Source organism: Manis pentadactyla, chromosome 1 (genome assembly GCF_030020395.1).
Source record: "Manis pentadactyla isolate mManPen7 chromosome 1, mManPen7.hap1, whole genome shotgun sequence".
Lineage (NCBI taxonomy): Eukaryota > Metazoa > Chordata > Mammalia > Pholidota > Manidae > Manis > Manis pentadactyla.
The window spans coordinates 122,803,586-122,827,839 of NC_080019.1; the positions used below are offsets into that span (position 1 = coordinate 122,803,586).

Below are 24,254 nucleotides of genomic sequence, written 5' to 3' on the forward strand. Positions count from 1 at the left end.
TTTATATCACCTAAACACCCCTTTTATTTATTTTATATATTGTGTTCCATATTAGAATTCATTTTGCAAAAAGCCTTCTGGTGTCTCAAAAACTTCAAAAGCCCCTCCCAAGAGACCATTACAGGGAGGTGGAGCCTTTTCTCCTGTTCCCCAGAATCCTCATTTGCATTTCCTGCTCCCCAGGACCCTGAGACCAACCTACCCACAGACTCTTTATTCTTGCAGGATCGAATGGGAAAAACCAGATCTCAAGGCAAATCAACCCAGATGCACTGGACTGAGGCTGCTGGGAGGAAGCTCATAAATAAAGCCCTTTGCTGACTTCCCACTTCTCTCCCTTAGAGTGATTTCCTAAAGGATGCTGTGACTTAAGCTAAGCGATGCTGGGGGTTGGTCCACTGTACCCTGGCATGAAATGAGGAAGGGGCAGTCATCAGAAGTGCTTTACAGGATGATTTTCTTATGTGCAACAGCCCAGTGACTGCTGAGATTATTGCATGACATCTTTGTACATTACCCCCACTGGGCCCATCAGTGGCAACCTAGATTAACCCCACATTTACATATGAGGAAACTGAGACTGGAGAGGGAAGTGATTAGCCCAGGGTCACACCACGCTGGCTCCCTTGATGTCGGGTCCCCTGCTTTTTTGCACAATGCCCTATCTCCTCACTTACAATAATGATGGGCTCTGAGGTGAGAGGGTAACCTGCATTCTGAAAGATGTTAACAGTGATTTATATTTTTAAATGTGGCTAATGGTAGAAATAAAATGATAATGAGAAAGCAACACATGCTTTCAAAGTGACTGTTCACTAGAATGAACATTAAGCCTGATTTGATCACACCCATTAGAGATTTCAGCAGAACATTACAGGGATACTTCTTATGAATCTACCTGATAGATGTGGCAAGGTCGGCTGCAAGGGATAAAGAATTATCACTGAAATGTCCAACTAGACAAAATTTTTATCAATTACAGGTACAAGTGAATTTGAAATGCTACATGTAAATCAAATTATTTCTAAAATGAAGCAGCTATTTTTAAAAGTTCTTTTTTATAACACAAGCAGCTTTACCCTTCTTGGCCTGTTTGAAGAGTTAAAAGGAGTTTTAGAAGAATGAATTTTATTTGTTAATTGATTCAGATGTTGGGCTTTATAAAGTGAGCAACAACTATATAGAGAGCTTTAAATCTGGAAGGTATCTTAGAGACTATCTGGTCCAACCCCTTCATTTTCCAAATGGGGCATCTGTGGGCCAGAGAAGGGAAGTGACTGTCCCAAGATAACACAGCAATCAACATTGGAGCCAGTACCAAGAAAACTTCTCCAGATCCAGCTCAAGGTGTAATGTGATTACCAACCAGCAGAGCTCCCTGTGCTACAAGTTGCAGGAACAAGATTACAATATGGAAAATACACCCACATCCCTTATATGGAAGGAAGGAAGGGAGGAAGGGAGGGAGGGAGGAAGGGAAGAAGGGAGGAAGGGAGGGAGGGAGGAAGGGAGGGAGGGAGGAAGGGAGGAAGGGAGGGAGGGAGGGAGGGAGGGAGGGAGGGAGGGAGGGAGGGAGGAAGGAAAGCAGGCGAGAAGGAGGGAGACAGGAAGAAAAAATAAAAATGTGTATATGATGCATGCACATACATATATGTGGGGGGGTGGTCAGAGGAGGCGGGTAGTCAAAGAATACATATTTCAGGTGAAATCAAAACCTCTTGGTCAAAAATTTAGATCTGAATTTCCTGGTATAAAGTTTTCATTTGCTTATTTATTTCCAAAAAACTCCAACAGAGGTATAGCTAGAAATTTTCCCTTTCTCCCTTCTAGTCCCATTACATCTTCCTCCACACCAGCCAGAGAACCGCTGAGCAGACCCGCAGCACCATGGAGCTGAAAGCTTCCTTAGACACGACTACGTCCAGCCCTCCAGTTGACAGAGGGACAACAGGAACCCCAGAGAGAGAAGTCGTTGGCCACAGTGATGGCAGAGTCCAAGATAAGGTAAGGGGGAGTGCAAAAGAGACACTGGACACCTCATATCTGAGTTTCGGGGATGTTATGACTTTAAAAAAATGTATTTAGCCTGTTTTAACAAATATCCCCAGCTGCATAGTAACAGACAGCATCCCTGATACCCTTTAGCCACCTCCCCAAGAGTCTGATGGTCACAGAACTTTTTGCCTCCATCTGACATAAGGAGATTAAAGTGAAAGAGTTGTTTTAAAAGAATATGGTTTTTCTTCAAGGTAAAAGATTCAAGGGCTTTGTGTTTAAAGCTTTGCAGAACACTCATGAGTACCTAAACAGATGGCCTGCAAACCTTGTGGTCACCCAGGGCCTTCTGGGCAGTAGGCTAACACTGTTCACAACTCAAAGAAATTAAGAGAAACTTCAAAATGAGATTCACAGGGTCTGGATGAGGCAAGAACTGAGGAAGACATAGGGAAAGTAAGCAGTTGTCAAGCATGGGGGAAAAATATTCTCTCTACAGTCAGGACCCTACCTCAGGGCCTGAGGCTTGAAGTTTAAGATAATCATACTAATAATCTGGCATCTTGATTTGATTTAAGTATGAAAAGCCAGCGTCTACAGGCAGCTGCTGAGCTAGGCGCTCATGCTGCTGGGACATCCATGGAAACATTGTCAGAAAGGCAGGATAACTGGAAGCAGAAAGAGCCCAGCTGGGGTATTGCCCCTCGCCCCACGCCCCCCTCCACCCCCATTTGAATTTGCAATGCCAACGGTTAGAAAAAGTGTCTCCATCTTGTAAACACAGCAAATTTGATCTGGAAGTCATTGAGAAAACATAAACACAGAGCCTTATGCGGTCATGTTTATACTGCTCCAATCCCAGTGAAAGATGAGCCCATTATGAAAGTATTGGTTTTTCCAAAGGCGCTTTTCTTTTTAAAATGAACATCCCAAGTAGTACATGTTACTGTGAAGACCAAAGTCCTGACGGAGAGACCACAAGTGCGTGGACAAGTGAGTGTTGCATAAGCAGGTAACAGACGTAAGGCCACATTTACTAGGGCCGTCTTCTGCAATTGCAGAAACTCGCTTTTCCCAAAGTCCACTGTTTTTAAAGTATAAATGAACAGTACTGGAGCAATTTCCAAACCATATCCTTAGTTGAGAATATGATTTCATGTTTCCCAAATCCATCCTGAATTTCCCATACCACTGATCAGGATCTGAATCCATTCCCTCTCACTTAACCAGTAGGTAACAGGGGGCACAGACGGGCGAGTGACTGACTTAGGGTCGCAGAGCTTGTTAGTGCCATAAATGAAGATAGGACAGTGGACAGGGGTGTCCTGATTGCTACTGGTTCCTTCAGGACCTGTTTCTTCCAGATGTTGCTCTTCACCCAACACTTTTGTCCAAGGTCATTTATTAGATACTATGTTCTCTATGGAGGAGGTAACAGATTTTATTCCACAAATGTGCACATGAAAGAAACACCACATGATTTTTCTAAAAACAGATTAGTTCTGATTAGGGGTGTCCAGTTCTTTGGGCTGGTGGAGAAATTCACCATTTCAGTAAGGAGTGAATGGGGCTCAACCCAGAAGCGGCAGGGCCACCACCACCCTGGGCACCATGAAAGGGCCCAAGGTGTGGGAGTGGGGCAGCTTAAGGGCCTCTGGTTATTGATGTCCTCACAGCCAATGTCCCTTCTGACCAGCAGATGAGGGTCCCTGGGCCCTCAGAGGCTCTGCTCCACACTGGGGTCCTGGAGTGGGGAGGGATTCAGGGCCTGGAACCCCAAACAATTTCTCTTTGAGTCTAGGAGCACCTCTGCAGCCCACCCTTCTCTCCCCATTCCCAGCTCTCCCTCCTCTGCACCTGCCTACCAGCCTTCCTTGCTGCCTCCTTCTCTTGTAGCATAACCTCCTCGACAGCCAGGCCAGGAAGGGAAAGAGAGGGATCTCAAAGGACTCCTGCTGTCAGTTCTATGGCCCGAAGAGTCCTGAAACCAGGAAAGTCAAAAGGCCTCACTATCCACCTGGAATAAGAGAAGGGAAAACACAGAAAGAATAAATTCCAAATGCATATCTCAATGAATTATTTTGCCATTGCCATATGCCACGTTTACCATGCAGAATTCAGATACTTTCTTAATGAAAACAATAATGCACTCATACAACATCAGACAGTCCGCAGGGTGCTTTCACACTCATCAGCTCATTTCATCCCCAAACACTGCCAGGTAGGTCTTGTCATCCCATTTTACAGACAAAATGAACAGGGCTTAGTACAGTGATATGCTATTCATGAGAAGAGGGTGGCAAGCCAAGCGTGTTAAATATCCTCTGAACTTGGCTGAACTCTCAGTACACTAGCACCTGTCAATACCTCTCCATGATATATTTCCTTCTTCCCTTCTAAAGAGCCCGATGAACTCAGGTGAAATACCCAAATACAACTTTCAGCAATCTTCTGGGGTGAGCTACACTGTTGCTGTTCACTCAGCTTCAAGGTTAAAAAAGAAAAAAAGAACCAAAGATCATAAACAATCTGCTTACTTTTTATTCTTCCTCAGTATTTGAAGATTATGGAAAGAAACCCAGTGAAACATGAAAAGGATTGTGAAAATTCCTAAGGCCCTTTGGCTGAGGTCTTTGTGCCCTGCAGCCGACCTTCCTGAGACGGGGTCTTCAGTCTGTGTGTATCCACAGCCCTGGCCCAATCTGCCTCTCCAACAAGGCTGCGGCATTGACTGGCATCAACGCTGTCTCCCTGGAGACACAGGCGACTAACCTATGAGAGCTTCCTCAGTCACCGTTATGGTCTGAACGTTTACATCCCTCCAAATTCGTATGTTGAAACCCTAGCCACCAATGCGATGGTATGAGGAGGTGAGGCCTTTGGAAGACACTTAGGTTCTGAGGCTGGAGCCCTCATGAATAGGATCAGTGCTCTTATAAAAGTGACCCTGGAATGTCCCCTGGCCCTTTCCCACATGAGGTTACAGCGGGAAGATCACCGTCTATGAGCGAGAAAGCAGGCCCTCCCCAGACACCCAGTCTGCTGGGGCCTAGCTCCTGGACTTCTGGCTTCCAGAACTCTGAGAACTAAATTTCTGTTGTTTGTAAGCTACTCAATCTGTGGTATTTGTTAGAGCAGTCAAAATCTCTTGGCTATTTTTTATTTTATTTCAGACAGTTGTTCAGTTTACCCAGTCACTCAGCAAACATTTAATGAGTGGCTGCCATGTGGTAGGCATAGTCTCTCTGCCCTCCTGGAGCTCCTGTTCTGGGGGGAGAAAGAGGGTATGACACATGGCAGATGGAAATAAATAAATACTATTCCAGGTGGTAATAGAGATATGAAGAAAATACAGCAGGGTAAGGGGATCTTCTAAAGAACAGGGTCCCCAGAATTGCCTGGGAACCCTATTGCCAGGCCAGACCCACTCCCAGCTTTCTCTGGTTTCCAGGTACTGGGTCTGTGAGCAGGTAGGGAACATGCAATGATTCCCTGAAAGCCCTCAAGGGCTGTGTCTCTCCACAAAGACACCGAGCACAGGTGCCACCTGGCCTGGGGCGGTGAGCATGGGGGCGCAGCTCTGGGCTACAGATGAGCAGCCACCCACTCTCAGTGTGGCCTTCCCCACGTCACCTCTCCTGTCTGGATCCAAGTGTTCTCCTATGTAAAATGGGCCACAGCACGCTGAGAGGTTTCTCTTTCCATTCATCATGTTGTCCAAGCAGTGCATTCTCTGAGATTTTCATTCTACACAGTCACTTTACTTTTGGTTCTAACTAGTTAATTCAGAAAAATGACCCAAAGAATGGCTGGTAGATCTGGTCAAAGATCTGCCTCAGGAAGGGATGGTACATTCCTTCTCCAGCAGGGGATGAAATTAGCCATCTAGAAATCAGAGCTTTTTGCACACACTTTATCTGGGAAAGACAATGTAAATAATGATAATAATAATAATAATAAATAGCCAAGAGAATTTTTGAAAAAGAACAAGGAAGAGAAGTTTATTACACCAAACATCACAACTTACTATATAGCCAGGGCATTGACAGGCAAATAGATTAATCAACTCAGGTACTTCCATGGAAGCTGGTAAACAGCTACTGACCTGAACCCTCTCAGTGTACCCTGCTGACCCAGCCACCCTGTCCTCTCCCTTGGCATCCCCCAGGACACTGCTTCAGTACTACACGCTTTAATACAGGCAGCTGCTAAAATCTGCATTGACTGGCAGATGGTATTCAGAATATTTAAAATCCTACCCCTGAGCACTTTTAAACTCTATGGGTGGTTGTTTGCCCTTAGAGGAGTATAATTTGATAGTTTCTACCAAAATAAAAGTCTGCACACTCTTCAGTCCAGTATTCCACTTCTACATTTTTTTCTACAAAATATTTTACATATGAAAAAACAGTCCTATAGAGATGTTTTTTGTGGTATTGCTTGTAATAGCAAATAACAACAACAAAAAAAAAAACAGATAAAATCTTAAAGCCCAACAATAGAAGCCCGGTTAAACAATGGTCTATCCACAGACTACTGTACAGCTATTTCAGTGAGGACTTCCACAAACAGCTTTAAACTGTTCAATTCATGGGCTTATTTAGTGGAAAAGTCCAGAAGTAGAGAGGGTTTCAGATTCTGTTAGAGCAGGCCTCAGCTGCATTTCTATTTTTCTCTTAGCTCTGATCACCGACATCTTCAGCTGGCTTCTCTCACAGCTGCTAAATTTCTGTAACATTCTAGGGCCTAACATCTGTGCACAGTACTACTCAGGGTGAGGAAGAGAGGGGTCTTCCTGCAGCCATCCAGAAACACCCTCACCCTCCCTGAGACTGGAGGGATCCTGAGCTAACTGCTGAGGCTTGCACCCACCAGGGCTCCCCTCTAGAACTGAGGAGGAGGTCAACCCCACCCAAATTCCAAAACTGCTCCCTAGTGGGGAAGGGGCAGAGGGGATGGCTGGGGGGACAACCACAATACCCAGTATGGTAGGTTGTTGAAAAAGAGCAAGATAAATCTCTACTTGTACTGAGACTGGAAGTTCTTCATAGTACATTGTTATATGGAAAGAACGAGCTGCTGAATAACATGCAAGATATGATTCCACTTAAATAAAAACCCTACTAACTAGTATACTCATAAGTGTACTAATATATGCATGTAAATGCTTGAAGGACCCAGACCATTGACAGAGATGTCATCTGGGAATGGAGCCAGAGGGTAAGATTGTTGTTAAGGTAGGGGTAGAGGAAGGGTGGGGTTTCTGTTTTAACTCTAAACTTATATTTTGTTTAAACTTTAAAATTAAAAAATAATTTTCATATACTGTGTAGACTTAAAGAAGTTAAACAAAAAGCAATATTACTTGGATTGTCATGTAACTGTCTTCTAACTAAAATCTCCATCTAGCATCCCTCCAGGATGTGGCCTTGCCCAACTCTACTATTTGTTCCAGGGCTGCCATGTTCAGGCATACAGGCTGTACACTGAACAACTCAAGGGGGAACCATTCTCACAAACCTTCTTGATTGTGAAATGTGGGACTCAACCTCTCCAGGAACTCTCTCCCCACCTCCAACCCCATGCCATCACATGTTCTGTGCTCACCATTTCCAGAATACATGATGTCCTTTTGTGCCCTTTACACACTCCAATCCCTTTCTTAGGAAGGTTGTCTCTTCACCTCCTTCTTCTGCAAACTCTCACTCTTTCAAGACCTGGTTCAAATATCTCTCTTCTTCAAAGGTCTTTCTTACTCCCTAGCAAAATCTGTTCCCTTATTTTGAAATGACCACTATGACTTGTCTTATCGTATTGGTTTGCCAGTTTTCCCAGTGAACCTCTTGGGGACAAATACTTAATGTCATATTCATTTTGGTTCCTTCAGAATTCTACATGAAATGTGAATGATAGAATGAATGAACACACACAAGTGGCAACCCTAGAGCCTTGGTTTTTAGATTGATTCCCCAATGGTTTTGCTATTAGACCAATGTTTATCAAAATTTTCTGCAAATCAGATCTCTTAAATGGTTAATTTTGCATTTTAAACAGAAGTTCAATTGGCAAATAGTAAGGAAATGTATTACAGATAAAGAGTTCCTATGATGAGTCTTCTCAGAAGCTTTAATATGCTAATAATCCTTTTGAACAGTCAAGGAGAAGAAATAGGAAACCAGGTTCAAATTCACTGGACAATTGATCTACTTTTTCACAATGGCCTATTCTCTCAAGAGATCTATTGTTATACTTCCTCTATACCAACATTCCATACTCTCTAACCAAGAGAAAGGGAAGCAAGTGTTTCATGCATTAGAATGCAGTAGAAGATAAAGATGGAAGGAAGTCTGAGGCAAAACATAGGACCTTCAAAGTCAAGCTAGAGTGTGGATGCTATGGATGCTATGTGGTTGGAAGTAGAGAGACATGGGAACATGTCAGGAAAAGCACTCTGGAATCACCAGAGAAAAAGGATTGATAGAGAACAAGGGTGGATGAAGCAAGAAAACAAGTTAGGAAGGTGTTGCTATAGTCCCAGCTAGAAAGGGGGTGGCCTCACATGAATAGGTAGCAGTGGAATTGAGAGAGACAGAGGCAGAAAGACAGAGAGACCTTCAGAGAAAGTTATAAGGTGGAATCAACAGGACCTAGGACTTGGCCACCAACTAAATTGCACTGGGGAATTTAGGAGTGGGGTGGGTTGTCAAAGCTGAAACCATGTGCAAAACTAAAGAGGGAGTCAAAAAACTCAATAATCAAGATAAATAATATTTTAATGCAATGTTTTTAAAAACAAAAATTAAAGTGAAACATTCATGATGCATAAAATATGAAATTTAAAAACAAAGTCAGAGAAAAAAAAGCAAAGTCAGGCTATTACCAATTTTTGCCTTTTGCCTCAGTCTGCAATATGGCTCAGCACGGATCTGAATGTAGGATGACCCCCAGGTTACAAAAGGGAGAAGGAATTGGCTTAGGATAGAAGTTGACAGGCGTTGTTTTGGCTGTTACAGGTATGTTCAGACCTCTCAAGCTGCAGTCCATCTAATGTAGCAATTAAAATCAATCTCTGAGACTGTGTGGTGGGAGAGGGAGAAGAGAATTTTGGCTCAGTATCGAGACCACCAAACTCCTTCTCTTCTCAAAATAGACTGCAACTTTTACTTAGCTTCACCACATCAAATGGAAATGTGACAGGAAGGAGTCCTTGGAAAAAGCCCATTGCCTAGTTCAAAATAGAGATTATACCATGTCAGGCCTCCACTCAGGTACCCCAACTGGAGCTGTGAAAACAATAATCACACTCATAATCATTCACCCACCAGTTCCCCCCACCCCCACCTCCTGCTTCTGTGGGCACGCCCTGGGGTGGGAAATGATGATGGTGATGGTGAGTGAGGACAATGGGGAGGAAAATGACAACAACGGAGGATGAAGGAAGAAAGAAAAGGTACAAAAGGAGGGGAAAAGAGAAAGTGAAGAAGAGAAGAAACAGTACCAAGTCCGGCTGTTGCTTTTCTAAATTATGAATAAACTATTCCACGTGAATTTTAAAGTTGAAGGTGGCTCCCCACCACCCCCGCTGTAGATGGCAATGACAAGCTGAAGGGTGATGACAGACTGATTAAAGCTTCTTTGTCTTTTTAAGGACAGAAGGTCCAAATCCAGAGCACAGAGCTGCCCTTGACTGATGCTCCCAATGAGCGTCCTGACTAGGACAGCTCCCGTGCACAGCGCTGGTGTCTGCGCTCAGCCTCGCACCTCCACGCTCAGCTCTGCAGATCCTCATGAAATCCCAGTGAATAAAAATACTCTAAAGGATTAGTGGTTACAAAAAATAACTGCTTTCTCTTCTCTAAAAGGAAGAGAGGGAGAGAAGGAGAAAGGGCCCATGGGGAGTGATTATATCGTCGCTACTTTGAATCTCAAACGTAGCTGTAACAACTGGTCTTGGACAAGCACTCCAGACAAGAGAAATGACCCAAAGGACACTGAGTCAGATGGAGCAAGTTGGGCAAGGAAGACAGTTTCTTCCAAGTGAGGTTTTGGTGCCATGACGTGGTCACCAGAAGAGGCAGCATCCCTGTAAACTCAAAGTATGCTGGCACTCCCTGACCATACGGGGCTATTCCTAAGCCCTGGAGTCAGAGTCGCCATGCGCACCAGTCTCTGGTGGGCCAATGAAGAGACCTACCCAAGGGGATAGACAGGCCCTGGAAACAGTCTTGGACTGGTCGGAACATCCCTGCCACTGACTTATCAGATGACCCTGGGCAGATCACGGCCTCCTTTTGTTTTCATATTTTTAAACAGGGGGTGGTAGTGCAGGGATTCCATGCGGCCCTCCTGGGCTGCCCAGATGTATATTCACCAATAAGCCAGGACCAACTCATCAAGGATGAGATGCGGAGCAGGGGCCTTTAAACATACTTTCCAGGTCAACCCAGACTCTGATTCCTTAGGTCCAGCAACCTCCAGGCTGGTGCTGATAACGGGCGATGTTAGGTAATCGCTGGCCTTAAATGACCTCTGAGGTCCTTTCTGGTCCAGAAACAGCCAGAGATAACCACTGAAAAAGGTTACTGTAAATTACATCAAAGTCATGGGGGATGGACCTTTCTTTAAATGGCATTGTAAAGGAGAGCAGGGCAGCCAAGATTTAAGAATGTTTCAAAAATAATGCTATGATGGGAAATACAATCCACATAAATAAACAGAACCAAAAAGGAAATTTTTTGCAAGTTTTCTCCTCAATTTCAAATCTTTATATATAACCTATAGGCAGTGCAGGAGGGGCAGGGAGTGAGGGAAATCTCTATCTCCCCAACGATTTACTAAAGTGATTTATCGCAGAGGTCACAATAGCCCCTGTTTGGGCCTGTTACAGCTCGCTAAGCTCCACTAAGCTCAGGTATTAGGGGACCCTTCACTGGAACATTTGTTATTGAAGAAAGGAGGAGGAAGAAGGGAGGAAGCTTCTTTTTTTTATAGCTCTGGAGCTGCCTGGGGCTTGGTCTAAATCTTGAAACACAACCCTGTTTGTCTTCCTTTTCTTTTCACATTGCTGATGTTCCAGGCTCTCTGTACCCCATTGCTCAGTGTTTGTTTATGGTAGTGAAGTAGAAAATTGTAATGTCTGTAATTGTTATTGGTTAGCTGATTGTGTGACCACCTGGTATGCTAGACCAGGACAAAGGCAGTACATCCCCCTTTAAGGCTAAAGCTGTGTACTCTGGGAGGAGGAAAGGAGAAGGGGATGTTTGGCTCTCTTTCTTTCGTTTGTCTGTGTTGTTTTGTAAAGAATCATTTAAATGAAACAATACAACCTCCTTAGTGCACTTTTCAAGGCCTAAATTTGCACTAGAAGGGCTTCCTTTTTTTTTGCAAAGAAATATGCTGAAACTGAGGAATTCCTCAGTAAACAACTTCATACATGATTTGCCTTGTGTGAAGTTGGATGTGCAGTTTCCAGATGTTTCCCAAGAGACCCTGTCGCCTGAGGTACACTGACTGCTTTGAGACATCCCTCTGGTCTGCAGAGACCTCACGGCTCTTGTAGCAGAAAATCATTTTCTTTTCATTTCATAAAATGCCACATTCAACATGCACCTTTCATCCAGAGGGCACTAAGATGTTCAAAAGATTCAGATTTACCAGCCTATCTCCTACCCTCTATAGTCATATTAATGACTAATATTAATATTAGCCACAAATATATTTAACATCTGTACTGCTACACCACCCAAAAGTTTTAAATTGAAGGAAGGTATTTTTCTTGCACTAAATTACCAAAGGAATTTTCAGAATACCTCTCAGTTACCCACATTGGTCAAGACATCACTGCAGGAAAACCCTTCTATTATTCTAAGTGCTGGGGGCTATGAATGGTCAGACATACGGCCCTTTGTTCTGCATCTCATGTAGAGATGTCACACACGGTACCTGTTTGCTAGCACTCAACTGGCTCTGACATGGTAATAATATTAATAACTGGTGTCATAGGGGGTTTACTGCATCCCAGACCTTGAGTTCAATGCATAATGTACATGATTTCATTTAATCCTCATAACAACGTTACTAGGTGGGTATTGCTACTATCTCTATTTTATAGAAGAAAACAAATACATGAGCCTCTAAGAGTTTAGGTATCTAATCAGATATCACAATGCTGCTAAGTTAGAATTCCAATCCAGGTTTTCCTGGGTTGGCACCTGTGGTTTCAGCCATTATTTCCCTGATTGTCCCCAACATTTCATAGCATAGATGCATGTGGAAAAGCATCAGCTGCCTTGTACCCCAGACGCAGAGCATCTTACAAATAACCTGTTAGGTGCAGAGCTGTGGGTTAGGGACAGAACAGAGATGAATAACCAGTTCTTGTCTTTGCTGAAGTTGCCATCAGGGTAGCCAATAGTCCCAGTTTGCCTAGAACTGTCCCAGTTTTAGCAGGGACAGTCCTTCATTCCACATGTGGTAGGCAGAATTCTAGGGTGACTCCCCAAATTCCTGGCCTCTGCTGCACCACTGTTTCACCCAGTGATTTGATCAAACATTAATTGTAGGTGTTGCTGTGAAGGGATTCTGCAGGTGCAAACAAATAGGCTTTAAGATAGGGAGACAGGCAGGCGAGCCCAGCCTTCTCAGAGGAGCCATTCAGATCTGGGTCTGGAAGTCAGAGACAGAGAAGGCGGAAAGATCTGAAGCACAAGGGGATTCAGTGAAGCTTTAGAGATGGAGGGGGTCACATAGCAAAGAATATGCACGCCATGTGGTAGCCTCCGGGAGCTGAGTGGCTTCCAGCTGACAGCCAGCAAGGAAACAGAGATTTCAGCCCCACACTATAAGAAACTGAATTCTGCCAACAATTTGAATGTACTTGAAATGGATTTATACCCAGGGTCTCCAGGTGAGAACTCAGTCTGGTGGATACCCAATTTTCAGCCTTTGAGACTGAACGGAGAGCCCAGCCATGTCACCCTGGACTTCAACCTACATAATTGTAAGATAATCCAGGTGCTGCGCTAACCTGCTAAGTTGTAGTGATTGGTTATGCAGCAACAGAAATGCGATGCAACAGGAAATTCTTCAGTCTCAAGCAAACAGGGAGAGGTGGTCACCCAGAAGAAGGCAGGTCCCTGTTATGTGTGGTGCTGGGAGATGTGGACAGCTTTTATGGAGTTAGCGACTGTACCCTGGGGTAGGGTTTAGTCTAGGGGGAAGGGAGGGGCTGAAAGGTACTCAGAAGGACACAGTATAAGCAAAGACAGAGAGGCATTTCATAGCATAGATGCATGTGGAAAAGCATCAGCTGCCTTGAACATGCAAGGGGTATCAGCTGAGATGCCACCAAGACATCAACTAAATCCTTGAGAGAATTAAGTGTTTGGGGGCAGCAATTTTGTGCCATCAGCATTTGAAAGGGTCTGTTCCAGGGTCATGAAAATGCCAATGATATTAGCAGCCTACAGTTGCATCGTTTTGTTTCCAACATCCTGGCGCTGACGCAGGTCAGCTATCACCAGAAACAGGATTCAATACAACATGCAGAAGCCCTTAGCACGCAGCTCAGCAAGAGGTAAATTTCAATAAGTTTAGTTGTTACTATGATTCATTTTTGTTATAAATAGCAACATACTTGTTGACCAAATTTGAGTGGAGACACTTTTGACACAAACTCCAGCCCAAGGGCCTTTCCATTTTACTAGAAGATTCCTGAAATTTAAAAAAAGCTTTGAGCTCCAATGAGAGGATGGTCCGATAGAGGTAGGTCAGACTGTGGACCTCCCCAGGCTGAGGAAGCTAGGCCCTCCAGACCACTACTACTCAAAGCATAGTCAGTGGGCCAGCATGGCCGCACCTCGGAGTTGCTGAGAGCTGCAGGGTCCCAGCCCTCCTGCCAACAGCCTGAGTCAGAAATGTGCATTCTCACAAGCTCCCCTGAGAGAAGCACTGGTCCAGATGAACTATCAGCCCTGCATCTGGGCAACACAGCATATATCTGACCTTTCCTTATGAATCGCTTTAAAAGTTAAGTGTTCAAGCACATAGGCAAGCCAGACCACAAAACTCTCAGCTGGCAGAAGAGAACCTTATTTCTAGGGACAGCTAACTCTCTACATGTTTCAACAAACTGGCATTATCCAGGAGCTCTAATGGTCTGAAGTCAGGCTTTAAATTCAGCAAAAATAAACTTTCCAGGAAATTTCTGGCACACCCACTTTTCAAACCCATCATCTCAGGAATATTATCCCAGCAGTGGCCTCTTTCCCCACTTCTAACTCCATTTCCTGGTTTTGGACAGTTCTCTTTCTGACCTTGAACTGACAAAAGGCATACTCATCAATGAGAGAAAATGGGGAAACTACAGTTAGTGTGGGGCTTTAGATAAGTTTTGGGGAAAGACGATGGTATCATTTTGGCACAATTACTGTTCTACTTCTTAATGCAAATGTTATTTTAAAAGAATATCTAAAATCTGAGGGACATCTGCTCTTGGTCACTGGGGTTCAGAGAGGGATACTTGTAAGTAGAAGCAGAGCCCACAAGTTTGCTTTCATGTGGCCAACAACATAATGTTCTCTGTTTTCTTATTTTCCAAGTGGACAGAACACTCAAATCTTCCTTGAGGACCAGAAATCAAATCAGCCACATCCTTTGGACTCATTCACAAATATTCATGAGTAGACTGTTGCATGATAGTTGCTCTGGGGAATATAGTAAGGCGTGGTTCCTTTGCCAGCTCAGTAGGGAAAGATGTTTATGTAACATAACAGTCAGTATCTGTCCTAGTTATTTCTTGCTGCATAACAATTCAGTCAACGTTAGCAATTTAAAGCAACTGTTTCCATATCTTTCATAGCAACTGAGGGATGGGAATCCAGAAAGAGTTCAGCTGGGGCAGTTCCGGCTGGTGTCACTCCTGTAGCTGCTGTCAGATGGGGGCACTGAAGCAAGTGGGGGCTGCCCAGGAATCTCCCCCTTCCTTTAGTCTCTGGGCCTCTCCATGTTGTCTCTGCATGAGCCAGCTTGGACTTCCTTGCAGTACGTCAGTCACAGGACAAACTATTTACATCTCAGGGCACCAAAGGTGTGTCCCAAGAGAATCAGGCAGAAGCTGTATCATCTTGTATGACTAACTCAGAAGTCACAGTGTCACTTCCTCTTGAGGGAGAATTGTCAAAGTCACATTGTAAGAAGAGCATGTGGGGTGGGAGATAATATTTAACATCGTTGGAAAATGTAATCTGCAACAGGTTCTAGCAAAAAACAGATGTTAGGATAGTCAAGGAGACTTAACAAAGTCACTAGGTATGAAGATATAAGTGGGGTGTAGGGGCAGTAAGAGGTAAGTACAGTATTCTGACATGGTTGGTAACAGAGAAATTGTTACTGCCCGCATTTCCTGCCTCCAGGAACAAGAGGAGAGAGAGGCTATAGGAACTCCAGAGAAGAGAGTTTGGGAGTTTAACCTTCTTTCCCCTTCCCCCAGTCTTTTGCCAGGACTCCCTGTTGGATGAACCCAACAGGAAGCCCACAGGCCTAAAGCCCACACTGACTAGCCTCTGGGGAAGAAAGCAGAGTGGAGAGCGCATCAGGAGAGGTGAAGAGAAGCTGTCCAGCTATAATAAATATCTATAATACAAGAAGGATTCCCATCTGATGCTAATAGAGAAGTGTATAATAGGAATGTTTCTGTAAGAGAGACATCTTGAGCTATTTCCATGTAATATCACAGAAATATAGATGTGGTACAGGGGAGAAGTTCACCAGCAGTCCTCTGGACATCTGGGATCCCACCCTTTATCTTGGGGCTTATAAGAGTCCCACGTGTTGAAAAGAGAGTTACGTACATGGCAAGCGAGAGAGGGACCTCACAAAGTCTCTGGGCACTGACAGGAGTGGTTCTTGTCCATGACAGTGGTCCAACAGGCAGGACAACTGATGTGGCTCCTCAACACCAGCAGTGCAGTGGTGGAATGGAAACAGGTTCCCAGTTCCCACCACAGCAGAGTCTGCATGAGCCCTGGAGGCCGATTCCTCTTCTGTCCAGCGGTCCCTCCAGGTCTGGTTCTTATACTGAACCCCTTAAACCTCTCTGCTCATCACGTTTGTGCCAGCTCCCCTCTCTGCCAGTCTGGAGAATCTTCATCTAACCTGGAGGTAAGGAAACCTGGTTTTTAATCTAGTCTTCTGAATCTATTATTTATCATATAAAATGCAAACTCAAAAGTCCACGTTCTTGTAATTCCACTTCCTCATCTTTTGAAACTCAAAAGCCAAGATCTGACCTATTTGTTCTCTGCATTCTGTACAGGTGTCCCCTTGGGGGCTGGGGAGGTTCACAAGGTATGCAGTGCTGGTGGTTGGAGGAGTATCGCAGAGCAAAACCGTGACCACAATTCAAACTAAGAAGTGTAAGAATGCAAAAGACCACCTTTGGGAGTGACCAGGAAAGATTTCACTTGATTATTTGAAGAATGGATAAGATTTCAACAGAAAGAGACAGAAGAAACACTAAGCAGGCAGAACGAATGAGCATGAGAATTAAACCACATTCAAGAAAAGACAGTTTAATTTATAAGGAGTATAGGGGTATTTGTAGAGGAAACAATTCTAGAAGAACAGGGTGAGGCCAGTTCATGAAGGCCCTTGAAAGTAATCTTTCATTTTGAATTAATGAAGCCACTGAAGGTTGTGCACGTCTGTAGAGAATCTGGGTCTGAGTGGTGCATTAGAAAGATTAATACAGCAACAGTATCTGGGACACAGACACTATGGTTAGGGTGTTGGATATTTGTTTAGGCATAAGCTCATCTGAACCTCATGCCTATGGCTGCTATCACCATCTGGCTTACAAATCCACATGTTCAGCTGTAGTCCTTCCCTCTGATTCCAGACTCCCTATAGGCATATATACCTACATGTCCCACAAGCTCCATAACTCAAAGCTGAGCTGCCCCACATCCTGCCCCACCTCTCTGCCCCCTCCTCCACTGTGCTCCCCTGGAAATTCTATAGCTCCCAAGCCAGAATTCTCCTTTTCCTCACCCTTCCCTCCCTTACTTCCTCCCCCAACCTCATGATTCCCTCCATTCCCCACTCATCATAACCAGATCCTTCCAAGCCTCCATTCTTTTTCTATTTTTCCTAATGAATCCATCTCCTTTTTATACTTTTGGAACTGCCCAAGATCAAACCATCAGCACCTCCCACTGTGACAATCTCAGCACCCTGGGAACTGGCCCTACTGCGGAGCACTCTCTGCTAAGCATCCTCCATAGTTCAACCATCTTTCTTAAATGCATATCTGATCAAGGTATAAAAACTTTCTCTGGCAATCTCACAGCCCATAGGATCAAGAAAAAACTCTTTCATTAAGCACTTAATGCCTTCATAAGGTGACTCAAAGCCTGAAGAACTGGTTACTCTGCCAGTTTTGTCCCCTGTCCCTGGGGACATGCAGGAGTTGAAGTCTTGGCTCTACGCATTCAGTGGCAACACCCTTCTTGGAAGCAGTGAATGCTGGGATTAGACCCCAGCTGTTTGGATTTGAGAGGAAGGGCCTCAGGGCAGAAGGAAATCCCTGCTGTGAGTGCTGGGGTGGAGGTGAGAGAGGGAATGAGAATATAGCAGTTAATTGTTCAAAAATATTGTCTGCCACCCAGTCAAATAAAGAGGCATATATGCTAAGAATGTTTGAACTGTCCTATGTCTAAAGACTGAAAACAAAAAAAGTGCTCCCTTCAGCAACACATACACTAAAACTGGAAGGACAATGAGAAGATTAGCATGACCCCTGCACAAGGATAATGTGCAAATTTGTGAAGCATTCCATTTTTTAATGAGTCTGAAAAAAAGAGACTGAAGAAAAGACTTCAAAAGAAACAACAAATTTGGACAAAATCTTATTCTCTGAAGGGCTGCTCTGGTGAGCCTCCCCACGTGGGTGTTTTTACAGGTTCCTGTCTTGAGACAAAGTAGATTATAGAGTTTCTTCCTCCTGCAAGACTCAAAGCTGCAGGGAGAGCCTGAGAAAAAGTCGAACCTTAGTAAACACTCTTAAGAGAAAGGAGGGAAGAAAGAATTGAGGGCCAATAGAATTGGCGAATCAAAACTAATTAAATTGTTTTTTCTTCTCTGACTCTGATTCTATTAAATAAACATGGATGATCTTAGTAAAATACGTTCTGGCTGACTCTATGGTATTCTGTTACCAGCACTGGAGCCAGGAGACCTAGGTTCCAATTCCAGGTGGGTCTCTATCAGTGTGATCCTGGGCAGTCTTGGCTCTTCTCTGAGCCTGTTTCCCTTTTTATTTAGCCAGAGGATTGAATCCATTTGCACAAGTCCCTATATATTTAATTCTACATTTCTCCAATTTTAGATCAGTAAAAAATTTCCCCTCTGTTTATCTACCCCTGAATTTTGCTTTCTGATTTATTTCAGTCCTCATCTTCTCTTCACTTTTTCTTCTCATTCTATCTGCTCAGGCAAGCAAGGCACAGCACTTGGCAGGCTGTATTCCAGACTCTTGATTTGGGTTTACAGAGTACGTTCTGCCCCCTGAATCTGTTCAGGAATTGAGCCTCCTTGGCTAGAACTCCAGCAGCCAAGGGAGCTCAGAACCTGTGCTGGGAAGGACCATATCCAGGCCTGAAGGAGATGGGGCCAAGGGAGTCTAATGCGGGAGATGGCATGCTAGCCTCCTCCAACTACATTCCCTGCTGAAATGAACCTATTTATGAATCCAGTTTCTCACCAGGCAAAGTACACCCAACAGTAATGTAAGCTGCCCTAGAAAAAGCAGTGACCAAACTAAGACAGTGACAGTCATTCTGATGGGAAGGAAATCACCCAGTCAGTTCCCCAGCTCAGGAGGCTTGGCACAGTCTTAACATTTGATACGTACACTCGAGATATTCCTGGGCTCCTTCATGTTAATGGACCCAAAATAAGGACCTTGTTATTAATGTGTTATTCTAAGTCAGGATATTTACTCTTTGAATACAAAATGTCTGGATGAGTGACTGGGTTTTCACATAAGAAATGATGTCTTGATATCACTTTAGCTCAGATAGAACAATGAACCACCCAACCACAGTACCCCAGGTACTCCTGAACAGGCAGCTGGTGTACATGGTAGGCGCTTCTCCATCAGCCTGTGAAGCCACTTATGATATTAAAATGTGTCAGACAGACACCAGCTAAACCTAAAAGAAGTCAGAAAACCAATACAACCAAAACTACCATGTGCAATGGACACATGCTATCCTTTTAGCCTTACCTTATTCACCCACATTAGATAATGTGGAAAATTCTTCAGATGACCTGAAGAATTTTTTCAGACAGGTTGCTTGAAATCTTATTCTCCCAATAATAGTCCTTTCCAAGTACACATGTGTTAAGTTTCACTTATTAGCCCAATTTCTTATTCACCTGTTTTCAGCATCTCTGACCTCTTCATGTTACAGTATTCATTGAACATCTGATATGTGCCAGGCACTGTGTTAGGATGGCACAAAGTTGAATAGACACAGTCCTGATCCAGGAGGACTCATGGTCTAGTCACGGAAAGCTACACTTAGACAAAGAATGGCAAGTAATGAGATGTATGCCAAGAAAAGACACAAGGAAAGGAAAATCACCCCTGTAAGAAATCAGAGGGAATGGCTTGGTTTTCTCAGTAACTATGGACACTCAGTGCAGGAGGGACTTTACAGATTATCTGTTCCAAACCCGTCATTTTGCAAATAGAGAGATGGAGAGGGGAAGTGGTCACATGGTTTTAAAGCTGGGGCCAATAGATAAATTCTCCTCTTTTGCTGGCTGATGACTTATTGTATGTTTCTCAAACAGCTTTTGAAAGTAGATGGAATGAAGTCCAAAGTATACTACTGAAACAAATCCATTTTATTTTCCAACTAAAAACATGCAAGATACCTCATCAACATTTGTTAAGCAAGAAGATATTTATTCTAAGATTACCATCCTCAAGTGACTGGCATTTGCCTTATCTGTATATTTTTAAGTCTTCCCTTACCCCCTCCTACCACTACTCTTAACCATTATGGTCCTTCATGGGAAACTCATCAGTATACTTGTATATTTGCCCAGCACTTTGGAGTTTAAAAAGTACTTTAAAGGCCATTGTCTCCATTTTGAGAGTCAAGTTGCAGGCTTGATAGTTTTAGAGGGACTTGATACACAGGAGGAAGTTCAGAATGGAGCTAAGCACATGATTGCAGCGTCAGGGAGCAAAACCTACAAGCCAGGTGAAGGGGGCAGTATACATGGCACTGCTTTCATGGGCAAGACAAGCTGAACAGTGCTGGAAATGGATTTCCAGTCTGTGAGGCCTGGTGAACTGGGAAGCAGCGAAACACGTGCTGAGCGACTCCTGTGTGGAAGGCACCATGCTAACCAGGTCTGAAGATGAGTAAGTAAGGCACCTCTTCAAAGAGGACCTTGGGTTGCTGTACAATCTTTGTAAGCCCCAGAGAGTGGAAGGCATGAGTGAACAGAAGCCACAGGGTAAGAGAAGTGGGTGTACCAAATTCCTGAAGTGTGGTCTCAGCTTCTCCGGGGGAAATGGAATCGCCGCAGCTAGTGGAAGGAAGGCAGGCACTGAGGCTCCTCACTGGCCATTGAACATGGCAACCGGATACACGCAGGCAGGGGTGGAAGATATCATCACAGGAATGGAACTTGAGCCCCTTTTCATGGACACCTTGTAGGTTGAATTCTCAGTGCTTCATTTCAGTTGTTGAGTGGATTCTCATGAGTGAGTTTCTACTCACTTTACAGACAACGGGATTTTAATAATGTTTATGTAGGCTGAGAGAGGCCAAAAGGACAATTTGTGTGATATTTAAAACTTGGGGCTCCACGGCTAAGTGCTAGTGGGGACGCAGAGGAGCAGCTAAGGGGAGTGGAGGGAGATAGATGGCCACTGGGATGGCAGGTGCTCAGCAGGCGTGACCCGCAAACAAGTTACTAGCCACCTTCAAATGAAGGGCACTCAGAAATCCCCTCAGGAATCTCAGATCAGAGTGAGCAGTGGGTGGGGGCTGGACAGGGGAGGTGAGAGCCAGGGCAGAGAAATTTGGAGAAACCAACAGTGAAGACAGAAACATCAGAAAGGAGGGCAGGTTTGGGACTCATGTACCAGAGGCAGTAAACTAGTATTTGGAGCTTCAGACCCATGAGGCTGTGCTTCATGCATCTGGACTGCACGTTCTCCTTGCTCACTTAAAATAGCCCCTGGCGGTGCTTACGAGATTGGCCACATGCTTCGGGCAGATACCTGGGGCCTCCATGTGCCAGCCTCCTTTCCCACTGCTCCCACCTGGCCCACTGGTTCTCTCCTCCAGAGCCTCTATCTGGATTCTTCCCCACAAATCTGTTGTATCCTCTCCATCCTTCAAGAGTCACCACATATGCCACCTCCTACAAGAAGCCTTTCCTGATCCATCCCTAGAGGGTATGTGCTCCCTCCCCATAGCATGTGCCTATGACACTTTCATTACCCTGCATTATAATAATTTGTGTGCCTGTCTGAGCTCCTACCTCCACCCCTCCTTAGAGAACTTCAAAGGCAGCAACCCGATCTCATTCATCGATGTATCTGAAAAGAACTGGGAGTAAGAACTGGTATGCCACAGATGCTTGATTTCAGCCAGTGCACACCTGGGACAAAGCTTTTGTCAGCCTTTAGAGGTTGCGAGCTGGACTCTGCAGTCAGACAGCTCAGGCCCTAATACTTGCCTCTGTCAAGGAGACCTAGGGCAATGTAACTCATCTGTGTGCCTCCGTTTTCTCATCTGCCAAATGAGTATAACTGGACCTACCTCACAGGGACTTTGGAATGGTCTATGCAAAGCCCCTAGCATACTGTCTGGACACAGTGAGCACTCAATTAATGTAGGAAATGGTTAGGAATAAGGGGGAGAAGGTGGGTGAACTCCTTTTGATTTCCAAGAGAGCTTTCTTTCATTTGTGCTACATATCCACCTGGAAGTCTTTGTCTCTCTTCTTTAAAGCACATATCTGTACATAGCAGTTCTATATCATTTCAGTACTATCAGATTTCTAGCCGTATATAATAGGAATGCTAGTAGGTAATTTGTTAACAAAGATTCAGAATAACCAAGTCCAAAATATTTTCTTCAAAGCAGTTTACCGATTCATCCACCCATCAAACATGTGCCCCCGAGCTGCAGAAGTCCTATGAAGCCTATAAAAATGAACGTGAGCAAGAGGAAATCCCTGCTCTCGTGTGTTCCACAGTCTCCTGGGGCAAAAGTGGTCCATGTCCAGATGGAGCTATGAAGAGGGACTATCGAGTCCAGAGAGGGAAGCAGCTGCCTCTGTGCTCAGTGAGGAGGGCAGGGATCAGGAGCTGCGGCAGGCTTCCCAGAAGAGGTGACAATCGAGCTGGACCCGAACAAGTGAGTAGGAAAAAGCGGGTCAGAAAGAGGAGGTGGGAGCTCCTCCAGGTGCAGAGGGACAGAATCCTGATGATCCACATCCAGAAACTGGTTATGTCAGCAAGTCTAAAAGGCCCCCAAAATCAATCCACATCATCCTAATACCCACACAGACCTTATTTAAAATAAAAACATTTTTGCCAAATTAGTTATACATCCCAGAAGAGATCCTCCTATTGCTAAAATATATGTTCTCTCCTTAGTTCTTCCCAAATGACTTGATGGTTATTTTTCTGAAGTATATTTCTGATTTCTGTTGAAAAACAAGTGCCCTCAAAAAGTTCCTTTGAGCCCAGGAGCTAAACCAGGCAGCACAGGGTCAAAACTGCTTAGTTAGCTCATCCCAAGAGCAGCCTCTCCATAATCTCTGAACCACACCAATAAATGGAGTGATTTCAGCTCCCTAAAGCCATCAAAGAGATCATTTAGGGCTCCTAAACTAAAGATGAACAGGCATCGAGCTCACACTATCCTGTTTGTTTGTTCCTCCAGATACTCTCTGAGGATGATGGAAAGTGGATGCAGCCAGAGGCCTCTTTCACAAGAACACAAGTGGAGGAGGAAATTTTGTTCACAGCTTTGCAGGGAAACTAGCCAAATGCAGTGGCCAGAGGTTAGAAAATACCTTTTCTTCCTAGTGCAGAAAGGAGGTGAGACTAAGACTTTGACCCAGAAACACACACATATGCAGACACACGCACACTCTTCATGTCAAATTAGACTCCCATCTCTTGAGATGGGATTATAATCTTCCTGAAATTACAGAGACAAAGCTAAGGTCTCATTACACAGTCCTGTATCTGACAAGTATGTGTGATCCCTTGGGAATTAACTATTTAAGCAGCCTTTGCATGTTCAGAATTTATGATCTGTGGCAACGTGGCCTGTTGGGACTAGGACAGTTGTTTGTTTCCCTTTTGTCCCAGGGCCTAGGTGGGGCTGGGGACCTGGAATTGCCAGCTGCCATGGACAGCCAGCCCTTCCTATGGTTGGTTACTTGAGTCAGTACAGTCTCTGTGATTGCTTTAAATGCATTAAAGAGAACCAGGCTGTGTCAGTGTGAGCTTGAATGAATTGCTTCTCTTTCTTAGACCTAGTTTTCTCATCTGCTAAAAGGAGTAGGGGTGGGGTGGGGGACTAAGAAAACCCTGAGATTCTCAAAATTTTCTGATTTAATTGACCTGAGAAGGGGTCTCTTTCTACCATTTTGGTTTGGGAGTATTCTGTGGGGGCCAGAGGGATTGAGATCCCTTAAGTTCATTAGTAGGGAACCAAAGTGATTATGGGGGTGAAGGGCTTAGTCTAGCAGCCACGACTGCTATGGAGAGACCACAGCCTGTTTTCCAGAACCAGAGGCCTCACAAATTTTAAACTTGTATTATGGATGCATGCTACAGAGGAAAGAACACAGAAAGAATACAAGTCCTAGTTGAGAGTCTAGCCACAAACTATCTCACTGAGATTGAGACCAGGGCAAACCCCCATCTTAGGAAATCAGATGACTTATGGGTGAAATGAATGTGGTGGACAGACTCTAAGGAGACCCCTATGGTCCATGCCTCCCAGATATTCTCCCCTCAAGTGTGGGCAGGACCTGGTACTTGTTACTAACTAATAGAATATGGCAAAGGTGGTAGTATGTCACTTTAAGATTATATTGCATAAAACTGTAACACTCACCTTACCAACAGACTCTGTATTGACTATATATACCCTTGCTGGTTTTGATACAGCAAGCTGCCATATACAGAGGTCTACATGGCAAGGGACTGA

General features: G+C 44.3%; 1 non-coding gene across 1 annotated transcript; it reads left to right on the plus strand.

Annotated features, from left to right (window-relative positions):
• Positions 1-17,729: 17,729 nt before the first annotated feature.
• Positions 17,730-17,836, plus strand: LOC118907118 (U6 spliceosomal RNA). Its single transcript, XR_005022713.1, has one exon. It is a non-coding gene; the product is annotated as a U6 spliceosomal RNA (small nuclear RNA).
• The last annotated feature ends 6,418 nt before the right edge of the window (positions 17,837-24,254 follow it).